Source organism: Bos grunniens, chromosome 6, assembly GCF_055505025.1.
Source record: "Bos grunniens cultivar Pamir isolate PY7600 chromosome 6, Bosgru_T2T1.0, whole genome shotgun sequence".
NCBI classification, from domain to species: domain Eukaryota; kingdom Metazoa; phylum Chordata; class Mammalia; order Artiodactyla; family Bovidae; genus Bos; species Bos grunniens.
Genome location: NC_141170.1, coordinates 13,279,807 through 13,298,116, shown reverse-complemented (window position 1 = coordinate 13,298,116; position 18,310 = coordinate 13,279,807). Strand labels below are relative to the sequence as shown.

Genomic DNA, 18,310 nt, shown 5'->3' with positions numbered 1-18,310 from the left:
TTCTATATTTAAGCTTTTGCAAAATCTCAGAACTGTTTTCTAGGGTTGGCAGCACCATCTTACACGCCCACCAACAATCACAAGGGTTCTGAGTTTTCCACATCCTCACCAACACTTGTCATTCTCATTTGTTGATTATGGCCACCCTAGTGGATGTGGAGGGGGTAACGATGTGGTTTCATTTTCAAATGAAACCAAAAAGTTATTTTCTTCACTCAAAAATTGATCTCTCTACATTGACCCTCTGTGAGCTCAACAGGAGACTCAAGCTCTAGATGAGGACAGACTGTGGCTGAGAATTTCCTCTTGCTGGGCCTCAGTTTCTCCCATTACAGGACCCAGTTGGTCTGGATTAGTGTTTCCCATGCGACCTGTGGTGTTAGCAGCCAGGAGAAGAGGCTTGAGACACGTTGCCCCTAGAGTGGCATCTTGCAGATCCTCCCCTGGGTACCAGAGGAAGAAGATGAGTCATTTTGATGAACCTGTCTCCACCTGGAGTTTTTCTTCTTATACATAGAACCTAGTACACACTTGTGAGGGATTTTGTCCCACGGATCAATTTAGCTCTTTGGGATTATCGTGTTAATGTCTTAAGCAGAACCCCCAGCCCTCCTGGACACCGACAAGCTTTCGAGCTAGATCAGAAGCATGGAAAGTCCCTTCCCACTTGCATTCTAGACTTTTCCAGCCACTGTCACTGCCCTGTATGGGCCCCAGGAACCCCTGTGGAACATTCCAGGCCCCCTCTGTTTCTATTTCAAGCACTTCCCCGCTTTTGCTCATGCTGTATGCCCCCTCTGCCCAGAACACTCTTCCTCATCTTCTTCACCCAACTTGCTTCTACAGGTCTGTGAAGGCTCAGTTTGGCATCACTTCCTCCAGGAAGCCTTCTCTGATGCCCCACCTGGATCCAGGAGTCCCTTCCTTGGATCTCAGGGACCCCTCTGTCATGGCACTCTTTACCCTGTTTCAAGTACTTTCTACTTAACCAGCCTCCTCCACTGGGCTATTAGTGGAGCAGGAACTTGCAGCAGGAACTGCAGAGTTCATCCCGTAGCCTCTAGCATCCATCCAGGCTGTGTCTGGGATAAAGTGTGCACCAAGGGTGGTGTCTGCACCAAATTTTCCTCTGGGCTCCAGCTTTCCCTTCCTCATGCAGTCTTGGTGGACACACAGTCCTGGTACCTGACCTGATTCAGTCATGAGTTGGGCGAGGAACTCAAGCTGGGCCAATCAGATGTTCTTTCCTGAGAATTTCAGGCATGATAGAGTGACTTGAGGTCACTCTAGTTGGCACCAAGTTGTTCTGACTTCTTACTTCCTGGCAGCTAGAAGTCCAGTTTCCCCAGCTCCTGTCTCTCTGAGGCCTAGTAGTTCAGTGTCTCGCAACTTCTGGGACCTGTCCTAAATCTTGGAAATGAATATTTTTCTGTTACAAAAAGATTTGCCAGAGTCCTTTTCTGTTGCTTACCTCCAAAGAACCCTGGCAGATGCAACACATCTAAATTTTTTAAAATAGATGTGTGGATGGGGCAGAGATAGGATGGGAAGGGTGAAAGGAAGAGAAGGCACCGTTGGCAGAGAGATCACCACCGACAAAGATCCCTGGGAATCTGCATGCTGGCTGGGATGCTGCAGCAAAGGGCGGTGGGAGGAGTCCTGACTGTCAAAACCAAGCCTGAGAGTCAATGCTGGGCAAAGCATGAAGTGGAAGGCAGGCTTCATCCATCCTCCATGAGGCAAGGGCTTCACAGAGCTGCTGGGAAGCGCGCACTGAAAGCATCACCTCTAGAAAGCGTCTGCACCAGGACACTCTCTGTCCCCTGCGATTTGTTTATTTTGTCTCCATTGTGATTTCCTACAAAACAGAGAGATGATGCTCAAACACACACAGCAGCTTCAGGTAGCGGGATTGGGGACAGGAGGGAGCTGGGAATGAGGTTCTGGATGATGCCCCTCTTTTCGATGGAGAATCTGCGATGCGGTGCGGTGCTCCACAGCCAGTTGAGAAACCGAGGCCTGAATCAGCTGACGGCACACGCTGAGGAGTGGTCTCATGTGGATAAAAATTCACACTCTATCCCTTAAGCCTTTCAAAAGGTGGGCTCCAGATGGACCAAAGCTTCAGATGTGAATGTTACAATAACAAAGCCAATCAAAGAAAGCATAAGAAGGCGTCATTGTGCCCAAGATAGATTCTACTCCAAAAGACTTAAAAAGGGCCAGACAGAAGGGAGAAGAAATGATGGATCCGCCTGCATCAAAATTAAGGATTCCAGCTGATGCAGGAGGCCACAGGCAAAGGCAGCAGACTGGGCACACGGCACAGACGCAACTGACAAGCGGTTATGATTGAGAACATACTGAAACTCTCAACAATAAAGATAGAGGTCTGACAGAAAAATGCCCAAAGGGGGAGCCTAAAGAAGACAGGCCTAAATGCCTCATAAGAGATGTTCAAACTCATTAGTAAAGAGAAGCACGATGATTTAAAACGTGAGGCATGGCAGACGTGTTAGGAGAAAGGACTGTCCCTGAGTGCGTGGTTGGGCTAATGTTGAAGGTAACATGAGCAGGACAGCCTGGCCGGGGCCCCAAGCCCCAGGTCAGGAATCAGGCTGCCAGGCAGCCAGCACGTAGGTCTCTGGCGGGCGGGATACAGATGCCCAAGTGGCCCATGGGAAGAGGGGGACGGGGGACAACCTGGCGCCCAACTTTTACTAGGAAACACATGTAGTGGTCAAGGTGGGGGCTCCAGGCATATGACACCATGGGGTCAGGTGGTAAGCAAGGGGAACACTGGTGACAATCCGAGGTCACAGAGCAAGGCCTGCATTTCTCGTTCCAGCTTCTGCTGGGCCACTTTCTAGCTGTCTGAACTAGGGCAAGGGAACCCTCTGAGCCTCTGTCTCCTCTGGCAGATGAGGGCATTGGGTAAGTCCTACAGCCGCAGCAGCACCCTCAGGGCCAGGCCCCTAGTAGGTGCTCAGTAAACAGTAGTCACCAGTTCTTGCAAACAAGGTATCTGCAGCAAGGCCAGGCTCCCACACAGGGAACTGCTCACCCTTGATTCTCAGGATTGCCGGCTACCCAGCCAGAGTGCCTGGAACCTTCTGGGCACCGAGTTCTTTATTTAGGCTCCTCAAGTCAAGTCTCTCCAGTTTCTCTTTCTGGCCTTATTAGAGGCTGCACTTACCGCCCCCCCAGCATCCCCCGCCCCGCCCCACCCCGCCAAGCTTGGTCCTGCCACAGGAAATGCAGCCCGGCTGATCCTGAGGCCAGAGTGGCCTCCTTCCTGCCCACCCCCACCCCCGCCGCTGGGGCCCTGATTAGCCTGGGTATTGGATGACCCTTGCTCTTCTTTTCTGCCCCGCAAGGGTTAATCAGCCTTCCTGCTGGGCTGCTGGGCGGCTCGGAAGGAGGCAGCAGGGCGGCCTGGCGGCAGGAGGCTTTCATTACTTTGATGGGATACATGTGCTCGGCTTTATCTCCGGCCCTTTCTCCCTAATTCAGCGCTTGAACGTCTCAGCTGTCGGCCCGCCGATCTGCAGACAATTGCTCGGGGTAATACTATCCGGAAAAAGCTGATAAAACGCAGATGTGACGAGGCCTCTGAAATTTGCGGTTTGCTAAGTGGTTCGCTGCGATGCTAGCCCGTGGCCGGGCGGCTTCCCCGCGAGGTTGGGAACGGAGGGGGTGGGAGCAGCCTTTTTTTTTTTTTTAAGTGAAAGGTTGAAGAGAGGAAGTGACTGTGGAATTTATTTTCTATAATTAACGGAGATGGGCAAATAGAAAGTGGAGGGTGATGTGACCATCAGCGGGACTCAGGAGCTGACCGGCCCCTCTGCTGGCATCCTAACCAGCCTTGTGGGACCTCTCCTGGAGTGAAGTTTTCCCCCCCGAGTTTCTCTGTGCAGCCTGGAGTTGGGTATGGTGCAAGGGGTCCTGGGGTGGGGAGAGCCTGTGTGACCTCCGGCAACTCACCTGACCTTTTGTTCAGCCCACTCAACCGAAAGACCAAATCACTAACAGCCTCAGTTACTCACCACTCCTGATGCTGTGATGTGATTGGCAGGGTGTCAGGCACACAGTAGGAACTCAGTTAGTGATGTGGAGGTTCCTTCCATTCGCTGAGGTTCCCAGATGACCCCAGAGAGTGAAAGTGGCAAGATGCTGACGTGAAGAGACTGGATCCCAGTCAGATGGTAGGCGAGAAGCCAGGTTGTTGGTCCCCAAATTATGACTTTTCCAGGCCAGAATCAGGAGGCTGGACCCCTTGGGTGAAACAACAGTCACTGGGGTCTTCCTGCGCCAAAGGAAGGGTTAGAGCAGTGGCCTTTGACTGTACGTGTTCCCAGACCACCGTGATCGTGCCTGTTCAGGAGACCGGGGAGGGGTGCTGAGAAACTGCATATCTCACAAGGTCCTAGTGAGGCTAAGGTCCCTGGGCCACCCTGTGAGTAGCAACAGGTGGGAGGACCCCAGTGCATCGGGAGGACCCCAGTGTATCAGGCTGGAGAGAGGTTCCAAGGACATCACAGGGCTTATCCCTGCGGAAGTCTCTGCTGACCAGAGAGGGCCGGCAGTGTGGTCAGTGTTGCTCAGCACATCTGGGGCAGAGCCATGCTGAGGTTCGCCTCTGATGACACACGAGTTCCTTCGCTGGCTGAGAGCTATTCTCACACAGTGGGGCTTCTCCGGTGGCTCAGCAGTGAAGAATCCGCCTGCAGTGCAGAAGCTGCAGGAGCCTGGGCTCTACCCCTGAGTCAGGAAGATCCCCTGGAGGAGGGCATGGCAACCCACTCCAGTATTCTTTCCTGGAGAATCCGGAGGACAGAAGAGCCTGGCAGGCTACAGTCCATAGAGTCACAGAGTTGGACAAGAATTAAAGTGACTTAGCATGCATATATCCACATGAAAGCATCCCAAAGACAGCACACTTCCTTACGTCCTTCCCAAATTGCTCTGATGACAAAGGAAAAAGTATACAAATAGATCCCATTATGTGCTACCCTCAAGGCTGTATAACGTGGTTCTCCAACAGCCGATGGGTCTGACTCACAGCAGCAAATACTGCCATCTGTTTGTGGACCCCAGGCCTCTCTTGGTGCGAGCATCTCCCCGCAGATTGATCAATAATCCCACAAAAACAGCCTCTGGAAAGATGGCCACTGCTTCAGGTTAGCTGTTTGCTCTCCTTTATGTTTATGCTAAGGTGAGAACAGCCAGCATGCATCGGGCCCTTTCCCTGCTCTTACCTCTTGTCCCAGCCCGGAGCAGTGAGTTGATCATACCCATTTTTCCGATAAGAGAAACTGATGCCCAGGAAGGCTAAGTCATATGCTCACTCCCAGCTAATGGGACAGACCTGGGATTGAAACCCAGGTATGTTTAACAGTGGTCGGCTCCAAAGCCGCACACCTGTGTCTGTCCCACCCTGCCTCCGGAAAGACAAATACCATTCCGGGTGAGTGCACAAACGCTTCAGCCAGCTCCAAAAGTTAGGGCCAGGGTTGGGTCTTTCGCTACCATTAAAGTGCCCGATTGCAGTTCCCACCTTTCAAAGAGAGAGGGCGTCTCTCCTCCTGCTGGGTGTGGGCAGAGCTGGTAGCAATTTTCCCACAATGTGTAAATTAGTCAATCTCCGAGTCTGTAAACGGGGGCCTTTGAAGGGGCCTTAATGAAGCACTCCATTAGGGCTTAATGACGGCCGCCTCCAGCATTACTGGACCCAGTGCCTTTTGATGTCTTGGGGCCACGGGTTGGAGGCTCAACTTATCTCAGTGCCCCGGCAGGCTTAAAAAAAAAAAAGGCAAAAAAGCCCCCTTAGAGAAGTTGAAAATTTTTTAATGAAAAAAGTTAGTCCTGGCCTGACTGATGTTGGCACTTCAAAGCCAGTGCGCACTAAATTGCTGTAGACTGCTTAATTCAAAAGTGCTCCCTCGCTGGTGACAGCCCAATGGTGACAAAATACAATTGGCAACAGGAGACGGGCAAGATCAAAGGCTGGCTATTGTAATAGTTTTGTTCCATGAAGAATTGCTTATTGTCAGGAGTTTTTCAGCCTTTTTTTCCCCCCACTCTTCTTTTCTTTCTCTATTTTTTTTTTTTTTTTTGGCTCCAGCGCCATCTCAGTATCTTCTGGGTTCAGAATCCGCGTACTAAATACTTGTAATTACATCCTTTTGATAATACATTTCAGTTTGCAGAGGCCACAGCTGCCTGTCCGTCTCTCTCGAGGTTCATGGAGCTGTGTGGTTGGTTGGACCGTAAAAAAACCATTTTTGTGTTTTTGTTAGAAAAGATCTGATGAGGCACCTGGAGAGTAAATTAGACCTGGGATCCGCTCCTTATAGTACTGGGGGCTGTTTTAGGATTTAGTTCAGATTAAACGCCTGCTGGTGGGGGCCCTGGCGGAGCAGAGGGATAACATCAGAGAACTCGGCTCTGAGGTCCTGCTTGATTCTCCCAGTTTCTCCTAAACTCAGTTTCCTCAAGGGCAACCCTGGGGCTCATCAGAGCCCACAGAAATACTTGCCTTGTAGGGTTTAAAAGACTGGGAGAAAGTGGGTATAAAAGCACCATGTAACCTGGAAATTTCCCAGGTGGCTCAGCAGGTAAAGAATTTGCCTGCGATGAAGGAGACCTGGGTTTGATCCCTGGGTCGGGAAGATCCCCTGGAGAAGGAAATGGCAACCCACTCCAGTATTCTTGCCTGGGAAACCCCATGGACAGAGGAGCCTGGCGGGCTACAGTCCATGGGGTGGCCAAAGAGTCAGACACGACTTCGAGACTAAATAACAACAACCTGGAAAGGCCTTGCTCCTCCTTGGTTTTGGAGGGTCTGTATTCAGTCTCCTCAGTTTACCTGCTTCTGAGGCCCCAGTCACTGCCTCGGAACACAGAACCTGGAATGAGACATTCTGGTGAGCTGGAGGTCCTCTAGGTGAGGGATCACACCCTCGCTGCTCTTCTCAGCAGTATGACTCAATTGGGTCCCTTAACCCCCCCAAATCTCAGTTTCCTTCTCTGTAAAATGGGACTTATCACCCTTGTGCTGCCCTGACCTGACCCAATGCTCAGACAAGCAGAAGGATGCAGAAGCAACTTCTGAACAGCCACAATGCCATCAACACCACCAAGTCATTTCACATTAGTTTCCGATAGACATAGCTGGAGGAGGCTGTTTTGAGCCGGGTTGAGTCTGAGGATGACTGGGAACCTTCAGGAAGCAGAAACGCTCCGGTTCCTTTTATTGCTTCTAATATTAGTCACCAGGAAGCCACCCCATGAAGCAAACGAGCTTCGTATCATTTCCTCGTCTTGAATTAATTAAGAAGGCCGGTATGGGGACAATTAGAGAGACCTTAGGCTGATGACATCTCCTTGCGATGGAATTTGCTTCTGCATCCACTCTGCCTCCCTTGCAATTTCCCAGATCCTGGCAGGTTTGGTTTTTTCCAGACAGGGTGTCTCAGCTATATGGTAGGACTGGATTCGTGATTCTGCCAACATGTGGGGGCACACATAGCCCTGGGGGACAACGGCTTGAGGGTCAAGTCGATGTTCATCTATTAACGTGGAATCCTGGCTTGCTTTCTACCTTCCTTTCCACCTCCCTTCGGCCACTCGGCCACCCTTACTGATGTTTCTGTCTGTCCTTTGTTTTGAAATTCCATGGGCAGCAAACGTTCTAAATTCCCAAACATTTTAAGCAAACATTCTAGGGTGGCACTGTCCTAAAGTCAACACTCTACAGGGCTCCACTCCCACTTTCTGAGGGTGCTGTCCAAACGTCCACAGGCCGTGTGAGGCCCCCAGTGACTCTGAGACCCGCCTGTTCCCCGTAATCACGCTCAAGTATGCATAAACCCAGCTGAGCAATTATGAATAATTAAATCAATTAGAGACAGTCTAGCACTAGGGATTATGGCCGCTCGGGTGTGGGCCTCTGTAATATTTTAACAGTAAATGCAAGAGCCCCAGAGAGGGCTGGCGGGAAGAGGGGAACAAAAGCGGGTCCAAATGCCAAGCCATGTTGCTTGGTGACCCTCCTCTGCGGAATCGGCAGCCTTCCCAAGGAAAACAATGGCAATGAAATGCCAATAAAATATTTGGGGGGCAAGTATGAAAGCTTCGAAATGAGTTAATTAAAAACGGATAAAACACGAACCGCTGAAAGTATGTTGAGTAAATTTCGGGATTGAAATTTGACAGAAGGAAAAGGTTCTTGAACACGAAGCAGAACTTTTTAAGTGGCAGGGCTAGGCAACTGGGTCATCTTCTATACCAACCTCCCTCCGTCCCCGCCGTGGAGGGAAGCTCAGTGGAGCCTAGAAGGCAGTGACAGCGGTCTGTGGTTCCACAGCCCAGCTGGGGCACTTCTTTAAGGCTATCTGGGGACTGGGGGCCCAGAAACTTTTGGATGTGGGTGGCATATGAGGTGGGTGAACTCCAAAAGGAGCATTTGCAGAGTTTTGCATAAGCCAAGCAAAATCTTGACTGCGTTCACGTCGGCGTATCACAGTTAGCCCCCCCATAAATCCCCACAAGCGACAAGTGGAGAGACTCATGCTGTTGTGACTCAATTCCCCAGAAAGCAGCCAGCTAATTTAGATGGAGAAAGAGTCCGGAATTGAGGACACATCCTTAAAACATCTTCTTGGGGAAATGGAACTCTTCCCAGCAGCCCAGCTGGTTTGAGAGCTGCCGTCAAAAGTCCTGGCTTTCCCAGTCCCACTGCCCCAGTGACCTGGACATGGCCGGGGTCTCAGGGTTTAATTGTGGACAGTTCAGGAACAATTAGGGCTATGATGGATTTGATGATACCAACAGGGACATCATCACTTTTCTGTTTTCTCAGAGTCTGAGCCAAAGCATGGCTTGGCTCTGATCTGCTTGGGCCCAGAAGAAAGATCTGAACGGAGCCCCTCACGTGACAAAGGACAAATGTGCTTTTGAGTGGTGATGTGTCCAGGCTTGCCAATGAGGGCAGACATGTTGCACAGGAAAAAGTAGGAACGTCAAGGGTTGTCTCCAACAGCCCAAGGCAGCCCTGTGTTCACAAGTGTGAAAAAAAGCACAGCTTCTCACACTTCACTCTTCCAAGGTCCTAGTTAATGGTTTGCATCGGCTGTTCACTCTTACCCTGATCTTTGAGACTGGCACCTCTGTGCTCAAAACAAGGCTACCGAGCTCAGAGAGGTCGAGGAACCTGTGTAAGCCTCCACGTGAAAAGGGGCAGACCAAGATTCAATCCAGATTTTTCTGGGTAGATTGCTCGCACTCACAGTTCCTGACTTCTGAGGCTTCTCGGCATGAGTACGATGAATATTGTGCTAACAACCAAGGGGATAAAGATACCCCAACGATATGCTTCCCCAAGATGAATGAGTTCAGGGCCCTCACCTGTAATTTGCAGGATTGTTGCAAGGATGAGCAATCACATCCCTCTTCCCTGTTAGTCATTCAGTCACGTCTGACTCTTCACAGCCCCATGGACTGTAGCACGCCAGGCTCCTCTGTCCATGGAATTTTCCAGGCAAGAACACTGGAGTGGGTTGCCATTCTCTTCTCCAATGCATGCAAGTGAAAAGTGAAAGTGAAGTCACTCAATCGTGTCCGACTCTTAGCGACCTCATGGACTGAAGCCTACTAGGCTCCTCCATCCATGGGATTTTCCAGGCAAGAGTACTAGAGTGGGTGCCATTGCCTTCTCCAGGAGATGTTCTTAGGTCTCCCAAATTGCTGGCAGATTCTTTACCATCTTTATCTACCAGGGCTTCCCTGGTGGCTCAGACGGTAAAGCATCTGCCTGCAATGCAGGAGACCGGGGTTCAATCCCTGGGTCAGGAAGATCCCCTGGAGAAGGAAATGGCAACCCACTCCAGTATTCTTGCCTGGAAAATTTCATGGACTGAGGAGCCTGGTAGGCTGCAGTCCATGGGGTCGCAAAGAGTCAGACATGACTGAGTGACTTCACTTTTCTTGACCATCTGAGCCATGGGATGGTTTAATCACACCCCTATGCAGACCCAGTTTCCCCCAAATCCCAATGAGCTGGCTTCCTCCAAGCCTGATCCTTTGAGGGGCGGGGGGACTCTCACCATCAGGAACCCTCACAGGTCACTAGCTGTGCCCCCACCTTCAGCTCAGGCAGTCTGCTGAGATTCTGTTCCCAGTGGCCTCAAAAGGGACCCCAGCACTTTTGAGAGTCTGGTGGGGAGATCTCAGGAGCACGTCCTCTTCCTCCAGACTCTGAAAAAGCTTATCCTCTCCACCATCCACTCAGTATCTGTGTCCACAGGCCGATTCCAGTTCATCCAGCAAGTGGCACCAGCGAAGCCCTGTGTTCTCAGGGTGCCCACACAGAGGGTGCCCCGCAGTGAGATTCAGAACCGGGGGAAGGACCTCCTCGCTCCTGCTGTGGCACACATAGAGGGTCCCCTGTGGTGCTGCCTAGGGCTCTACGGGCACAGGGTGAAGTGACGCCCTTTTTCTCTCTAGAAGCTGTCATCTCTAGGGAGCCACTGGGTGTCTGTCCAGGGGACGGATCTGAGTGAGGCTGCTGAGTCCCGGGCCGCTCTCTTCTAGGGACCTGGGTTTTGTCGCTAGGTAGTTCTCTCCCAACTGCTGTGCCTGCCTAAACAAGTAACGGACCCTAGAGTCTGCTCTTTCTCAGCAGGCTCCTTAGCTGCCCAGGCATCAACCCTGGGGCTTTCTTTGACCATTAGCCAGATGTGCCCATAGAGGTTTGCCCATCAGCAGTGGAGGCTCTGTGGGTCCACGCTGGGATCCCTCTCCACACACGTGATGCCTCGGAGGATGCCCTTACTTCACGTGATGCATAAGATTAGAAGAACTGATGCTGAAGCTGAAGCCCCAAGGCCCCCTGATGCAAAGAGCCGACTCATTGGAAAAGACCCTGATGCTGGGAAAGATTGAAGGCAGAAGAGGGTGACAGAGGACGAGATGGTTGGATGGCATCACTGCCTCAACAGACATGAATCTGAGCAAACTCTGGGAGATAGTGAAGAACAGGGGAACCTGGTGTACTACAGTCCATGGAGTTGCAAAGAGTTGGCATGAATTAGTGACTGAAAAGCAACAACAAAATTAGTATAAAGAACAAAAGTGCCCTGTCCGCCTGAATCTGGAGTAGGAAGAGCAGATTGGCATCATCCCATTGAAACTTTCACGACAATAAGATCAGCCCACCCTTTGGAGCTGAGGGTGGAAGCGGGTCCACTGCAACCATTTCGCCCAGCAGGTGCTCGTGAAAGCCCTGGGGTAGGGTCCTGGCACCCCAGGAAGAGTCTCTCCTCGTTCTCACGGCCACCGGGAGGGTTGGGCAGCAGAGCCCGAGCCGGCAAACTCCTCCGAGTGGCCTCCGCCCCCGGAGGTGGGGACGCGTCTCCTGCTGTCAGGACAGTGCAATCCCATGTTGCTAAGCCCTTCTCAACCACCAGGAGCCTCGTGATCAACTAACTCCATGGGAAACTTGGTAGAAATGGGGCCTAGATGACGGGCATGGGGAGTCAGAGGAACAAAGACCCAAATCTTTTGGATCTGCAGTTCTCTCCAGGACCCACCCTGCACCAACCCTGCACCCTGGCATTCATTCCATCCTGTGGCTGTTACAAGGCAGTTCTGTCCCTGGTTGCGGACAACTGGCCCTGGTGACAGCAACCTGATGGGAATCTGAGTTCCCCACCCCCACCCCCTTACAGCCAATCAGGTCACTGTTCTGAACCTCAGCTTCCCCATCCAGACAATGGGGATAACCCTCAGGTCGGTCTGGCTGTCCCACGAGAAAAAGGGGAGGAAAGAAATGAAACAATGGGTGATGAGTGACTTGCAACTGTGAAGTGCACGTACATCAAAGACCTCACTATCTTACCAGGAATCCAGCGGAATCAGAGCATTTAAGGCTACGTATCTTTATTTGGTTTCCCAGACATGACAGTGAGGAATGAGCAAATCCCGAGTGTGTGTTTTTCCAAGGATTGTCACTTTCCAACTAGGCTTCATCCCTTGGGGGCCACAAAAGGGGAGACTCAGGGGGTAGAGCTCAGGGTTCACCAGCTTAGCTCTGCTCTCTTTTCTGCTTTACAAATGTTGAGACTTCCATACAGAAAGATGCTAACCCTCAACAGAAGTCTAAAAGCCACAAAGTGCCCCCGGTGGACTTGTGGGGAAGACAGACCCCACAGATAACCCCAGGCAGGGCCCCAGAGGAAGAAGTCGAGCTCTTTGCTGAGTAAAAAGGAAAGACAAATCCTTTTTTTTCCCAGGATATGACAATGTCACACTGGCCTCCTGAGATTCCTGGGAGAGACATGGCTCCAGGAACAGGGGTGCGCCTGGCATCTGATTTGCTCAAATCTCTCCAAGCTCAATGCAGGAGACCAGGATTCAGTTCCTGGGTCAGGAATATCCCCTGGAGGAGGAAATGGCAACCCACTCCAATATTTTTGCCTGGGAAATCCCATGGACAGAAGAGCCTGGTGGGTTAGAGTCCAAGGGGTTGCAAAGAGCTGGACACAACTGAGCGACTGAGCACTTGGGCTCACACGCTCCAAGCTCTCAGCTCTCCTGGCTCCAGACTCCCTGGGTGACTTCGATCCAGTCATTTCCCCTCTGTGAGCCTCAGTTTCCCCACCTGCATCATCAGGGGGTGGGCTGGAGGGTTTGTGGGCACCCTGTGAGCTCTATCACACTAATCCTCTATTCGCCAAGACCCTCTCCCTGCCAGGCCCATGTCACCCTCTCTGAGCCCTGCCTCCGTCTCCAGGGGCTTCCAGCATCCCCACCTCTGGTCAAAACCCCTACAAATCCAGACTTCCCCTCCTCCCTACGAGGCCACCGTGGAAAGCAGCAAAGGCGGACAGAAAGCAACGATGTTTTAATTTACTCGATTAAATCACCATGTGGACAGAGGTTCGCGAAGGAATCTGCTCTACAGAACTTTTCGTTTAATAGAATTAGTTGAAACCAGATCAGCCAAGCCCCTGTTCCTGCAGGCCATCTGCCCAGACGGGGAAACGGCTTCCCTAAATAGAACCCCATGCTGCCGGGAGCCTCTTCTAAATGGCCGGCAGGGAGCTGCCCCCTGCACCCGCCTGTCTGTTCAAATGGGTTCAAAGTCCTTCCCTTTGGGGCCAGCCAGGCCCTCAGAGCTCACGTCCACTTTCAGCTAAGACTTGGGAACTATAATCAGATTCACATTCAGTTCCACCTGCGGGGGACTCCTGCCAAAATCAGGGACTGTGCAAAGGCGATGCCAACAGAGAGCCTTTTAATTCAGAAAAGAAGGCTGTCAAGTTATTGGCCTGGACTCTTTAAGAAAATTAGATAAACTAACATTTACTCAGCATTTTAGAATCTCCCAAGAAGTTTTCCCACATGTTTTATTTAATCCTGTGACAATCTTGCAGGAAGGTTCTTCATGGTCCTTTTGTAGACGAGGGTGAGAGAGGTTTAGTAACTCCCCCAAGGCCACAGTTAGGAGTGAGGACCCAGGGACCTCTATTGCATGAGTGCTCAGTCGTGTCCAACTCTTTGCGACCCCATGGACTTGTAGCCTGCCAGGCTCCTCTGTCCATGGGATTATCCAGGCAAGAATACTGGAGTGGAAAGCCATGCCCTCCTCCAGGGGAGCCTCCCAACCCAGGGATCGAACCGGGGTCTCCTATATCTCTCGCATTGGCAGGCAGATTCTTTGCTGCTGAGCCACCAGGGAAGCCAAATCGAAGTAGTATAACTGCAGTGTCTCTTGTACATGGGAGAGTTTTCTGCTCTTCTGTGTATGTGGGCCCAGAGCTGCTGGTTCGAATTCCACCTCTGCCCATCCTAGGTATATGACTTTGGGGAAGCTACCTGTTCTTTCTGGATCTCAGTATTGTTGTCTCTGAAATGGGAGAGGGCAGTGACCCCTCTCTCGAGGTCAAGTGAGTTGACGCGGAAAAAACTGTCTGGCACCCCAGACACACATTCGATGTTTGTAACCCAAGCTGGGAATCCCAGGTACCCACCTAAATCCTATAGGTGGCCTCCTTTTATCCTTTATCCTTTTATCCTTTATCCTTTTTATCATGCCAGGGAGAAAGCTGCCAGCACAAGGACACTCAGGAAAGGGGACTCACTGTTTAGAACAAGGGTTAGCAAACTCTGGCCCTCGGGTCAAATCCAGCCTGTCTACTTTCATAAATAAAGCTTTATTAAAACACAGCCACACCCACTAGTTTACATATTGTCAATACCTGTTGTGACAGAAAGCATAAGGTCCTCAAAGCCTCTAAGAGTTACTGTCTGGACAGGTGGCCCTAGTGGTAAAGAGTCCATGCGCCAATGCAGGAGACATAAGAATCACGAGACACAGGTTCAGTCTCCGGGTCAGAAAGATCCCCTGGAGGAGGGCATGGCAACCCACTCCAGTATTCCTGCCTGGAGAATCTCATGGACAGAGGAGCCTGGTGGGCTACAGTCCATAGTGTTGCAAAAAGTCCGACACAACTGAAGTGACTTAGCACTCATGGACGAACCTGTACAGAAAACGTTTGCCAATGCCTGATTTAGAGTAAGAGGGTCATACAGATCCTCCCCCGCCTCCCACCCCCACAAAGAGGCTGAGCTCTAGTGGGGGAGGAGAGGGGAAGTTGCTTGGGGACATTCTATCCTAATTGTTAATGAGCTTGTTTAACCTCTCAGGGTCCCACTCCCTGATTCTAGAGAACAGTTTGGGTCTTACGTGTTTTAATGTAGCATTCATGTTGAAAGAGGAAATTATGAATGTGCCCTGATTAGTCGGCCTTGAGGAGTTTAAAAGGAAGGAGGTGGGGTGGGGATAAACTGCTCTGTTATCAACGGCCACTTTATAAGTCTGGGACTTCCACCGCGGGGAGTGGCTGCTGTATGGAATTGATCCACACGGAGATTTATAAGGTCAAGTTTTATGAGCCTACAGATTCTCGTGGTGTATTACCACATCCTTATTACAAGCTCATGCTGCTGTCCAGTTAAACCAACGGAGCTAATATATTACTCCTGCCTGCCTGGGCCTGAGACTTGAAGGAAACACTGCAAATAAAATACTGCCTTTGGGACTCGATCGTGTCCTGTTTTTTCCCGCACAAATGACTTGGGTTGTTTTTCGTCTCTCCCTAAACCCACAAACTGCCAGGGGGACTGTTTAGTTTGTGTGCTCAGAACAACGCCTGGGGGGTGGCCCCGATGGGACACTCCTCCAGCTGACCCTGGTGACACCTCTCCAACGGGAGGGGACAGCCCCAGGGCCCTGCGTAGACACTGCACAGGAGGGATGTCTTCACTGCTGTCATGCTAACGGGACCGTCAATTAAGGCTGGGTTGTTTGTCTCTGGGCTGTTTGAATGGAGAAGGGAAAGGTGGCAGCCTGAACCAGGACACGCCCAGGCTGGTGTGGGCAGCTATGCCCTTGGCTCCGAGCCTCTTGACCCTTGCCCTGGGGGACTCCCAGGATGGGATTCCAGGACAGTTTTGGGGAGCAGAAGCAGGGGCCATTCCAGGCAGGGGAGCGGGGGTCCTGGCCCCACCTCTATGACTAGAGCGACACATGGAAGTGATTTCTAATCCATCTCTGTTACAGATAATACGGGATGATCTTCTGTCCAAATATGCACATTTACTTCTCTTTTCAATGAATGAACTGATCTACACACACACACACACAACACACACACACACCCCTCTGGTTCTGAAGCCAAAGCAAATTCTGACGACAGCTGGCTGAGATGACCCCCTAGAGTCTGTAATGCCCACAACATGAGGTCCTGCTGTTTCCCCCTCCATTCTGCCCTGGCCACACCCCACCCCACTTCAGGTGCTGTCAGAACCCCGATCCAGAAAAATCTGAGCCTCTGGATCCATTCTAGGGGCCAGTGGCAGATGAGCGCTGGCAGGAGGGTCAGCCTTGCCGAGTTCTTGCCCCCTCGGCTTGGTGACCACAGGCTGGTCCCAGCTCCTCTCTGGAGCTCATGGCTCATTTCCGCTTCCTTACAAAAAAGGCTCATTTCTAGAAAGCAATTTGGCCATCTGCATGAAGAGTCTTAGATCATTTTGATTCGGGAATTCTACTCCTAGGAATCTATCTTATAGATATTTGTATAAAGATTAGGGGTCAAAGTATGTATCCTGGTGTTGTTGATGTCAGAGGGTTGGAAATAACATAAACATCCAACCACAGGGGACTGGTTAAATAAACGTAGGGTCATCTAGTCAATGGAATGCTAAGCAGTCATTAAATATTTATCTTTGTAATGAATTTGTAATGACATGAGAAAAGCGGGCTGTAATGCTTGTGGATAAAGCAGGATACAAGGGGCAGCTAAACCCTGGCCCCTGCAAAGCTGGAGAAGATGCAGGCTCTGGGGACCAACTCCCAGAAATTAAGGTTCCTCCCTCTCCCCTATCAGAGCCACAAGGGCAGCTGCAGGCCCACCTGGAGACCGAGTCCAGTCTCACCCTAGTGTGTCAGGCATGACTTTGCATCTCCCTACACGTGCTCCCTGCAGGCCATGAAGCCAATGGGTGCCCAGGGCTCCCAAAGCACCTTCACAGACCTGTCATTGGTCACGTGCTACGGAGTACCTGAAGAGAGGTATTGTCCATGCCCAGGTACTTGACACAGAGAGGCTATGTGAGTGGCTCAAGGTCACACAGAAAGTTGGTGCTGCCTGGATGTGAACCCAGGCAGGTCCACCTCTCCAAGCCCAGGGTCCATTCCCAGTGAAGTCCCCCTCTCTGAGCCTGCTGCTGGGCACTGAGCATGTAACACCCCCCTGGATAGGCCGTACTTACGGCTGATCTTTGACTCAGCAGAGGATGAGGTGAAGTAAGGTAGGGGAGGCTGGAGAAGCGGGGTGTTGGTGGCGGCAGGGAGCTAACAGGTATCAGCCTTCCCACTGTCAGGCCCTGGAGCAGACGCTATATAGCTGATAGAATAAACACGCGGCAGTAGCTGCTTACCTTGCAAGTGAAAGTCGCTCACCCACGCCCCACTCTTTGGGACCCCATGGACTACACAGTCCATGGAATTCTCCAGGCCAGAATTCTCCAGGACTGGGTAGCCCGTTCCCTTCTCCAGAGGCTCTTCCCAACCCAGGGATCGAACCCAGGCCTCCCACACTGCAGGCGGATTTTTTACCAGCTGAGCCACCAGGGAATTCTAAAATCGCCACTGCCTCCTACACGGCAGGTACTATTATTAACCTCACTTACAGGTGGAGACACTGAGAGAGCATTCCTTGCCCAAGGTTATGGACTAGCAGATGGCAGAGCTGAGACTCAAACAGAAGCAGACAGGCTCCGGAGCCCAGCTGAAACTCTCCCATCTAGACCCACAGCAAGGGGGCCCTGCGATTCACTCTCTCTCTGCCTTAGATCCCACTGGATCTGCCGGGGTAAAAGACTAATCCTCAATCCTAAAGTCTGTCAGAGCCCTGATGGCTCTCCAAGCAGCCCTTTCACGCCGTGACTTGATGTCTCTGCATCCTCAACTGCGGGTGTCCAGTGTAGGGGGCTGAGAAGAACAAGAAAGCATGGGAAAGGTCATACCTGGGGAAGACGCGTGGTGGGAGGCGCGGCCACTTCCTCTCTCGCTCCATTGGCCAGTATCAGTCACGCGGCCCTGAGATCTCCTGAGGCTGGGAAGGCAGAGTTGGGTAGGGAGGGCTAGGTAAACTCCCCAAGGAGAAGTGAGGTGTTGGTAATGACTTTCATGGTCTGCCTTTCTGGACACCAAGTATTCTGTAAACAGCTCATCTCAGAACCAACTTTCCTGCCCCCCTATAAGAGAGAGCTTCAGACCTCACAGGGCCCAGATTGGAGTTTGTCTGGGCCCAGAATGGGGTTCAGGGAACCCACATTCCTACCCCCCAGCTCCCCACCCCTCCCCCCATCACACCTGGAAGGCTCTAGAGGCCCCGAGGCTCCCTGACCTAGTCCCTTGTCCTTGGTGGTTGAGAAAGTTGCCAATTTGAAGAAACGGGCAGCAAGCCAGGGTGACCCTTAGGTAGGGCCTGGTCTGGGTCTGGGTGATGATAACCCCCGCCTGCCCCCTTACTTTCTGTGCCTGGTTGTCCTTCCCCATTTCAGCCCTCCCCAGGCAAAGGCAGGACAGGCTTGATGTCCCAGCTCCACTGAGCTAAGCTGGGTGACACTCTTTTTTGAAAATCTATGGGAAAAATTTTTTTCTCAGTTATCTGTCAGGAGTAGCAAAGCCATTGTGTGAGCCAGTGTCCTGTATCTTACCGACCCTGTGCGTCTTGCACCT

The 18,310-nt window shown here is 51.6% G+C and overlaps 1 long non-coding RNA gene across 1 annotated transcript; it reads right to left on the bottom strand.

The window, feature by feature from the left end:
• Positions 1 to 1,642: 1,642 nt before the first annotated feature.
• On the bottom strand, positions 1,643 to 3,421 carry LOC147370294 (uncharacterized). Its single transcript, XR_015166104.1, has 2 exons — positions 3,065 to 3,421; positions 1,643 to 1,858 (listed from the first exon to the last, which is right to left on the bottom strand). It is a non-coding gene; the product is annotated as an uncharacterized LOC147370294 (long non-coding RNA).
• Between the last annotated feature and the right edge of the window lie 14,889 nt (positions 3,422 to 18,310).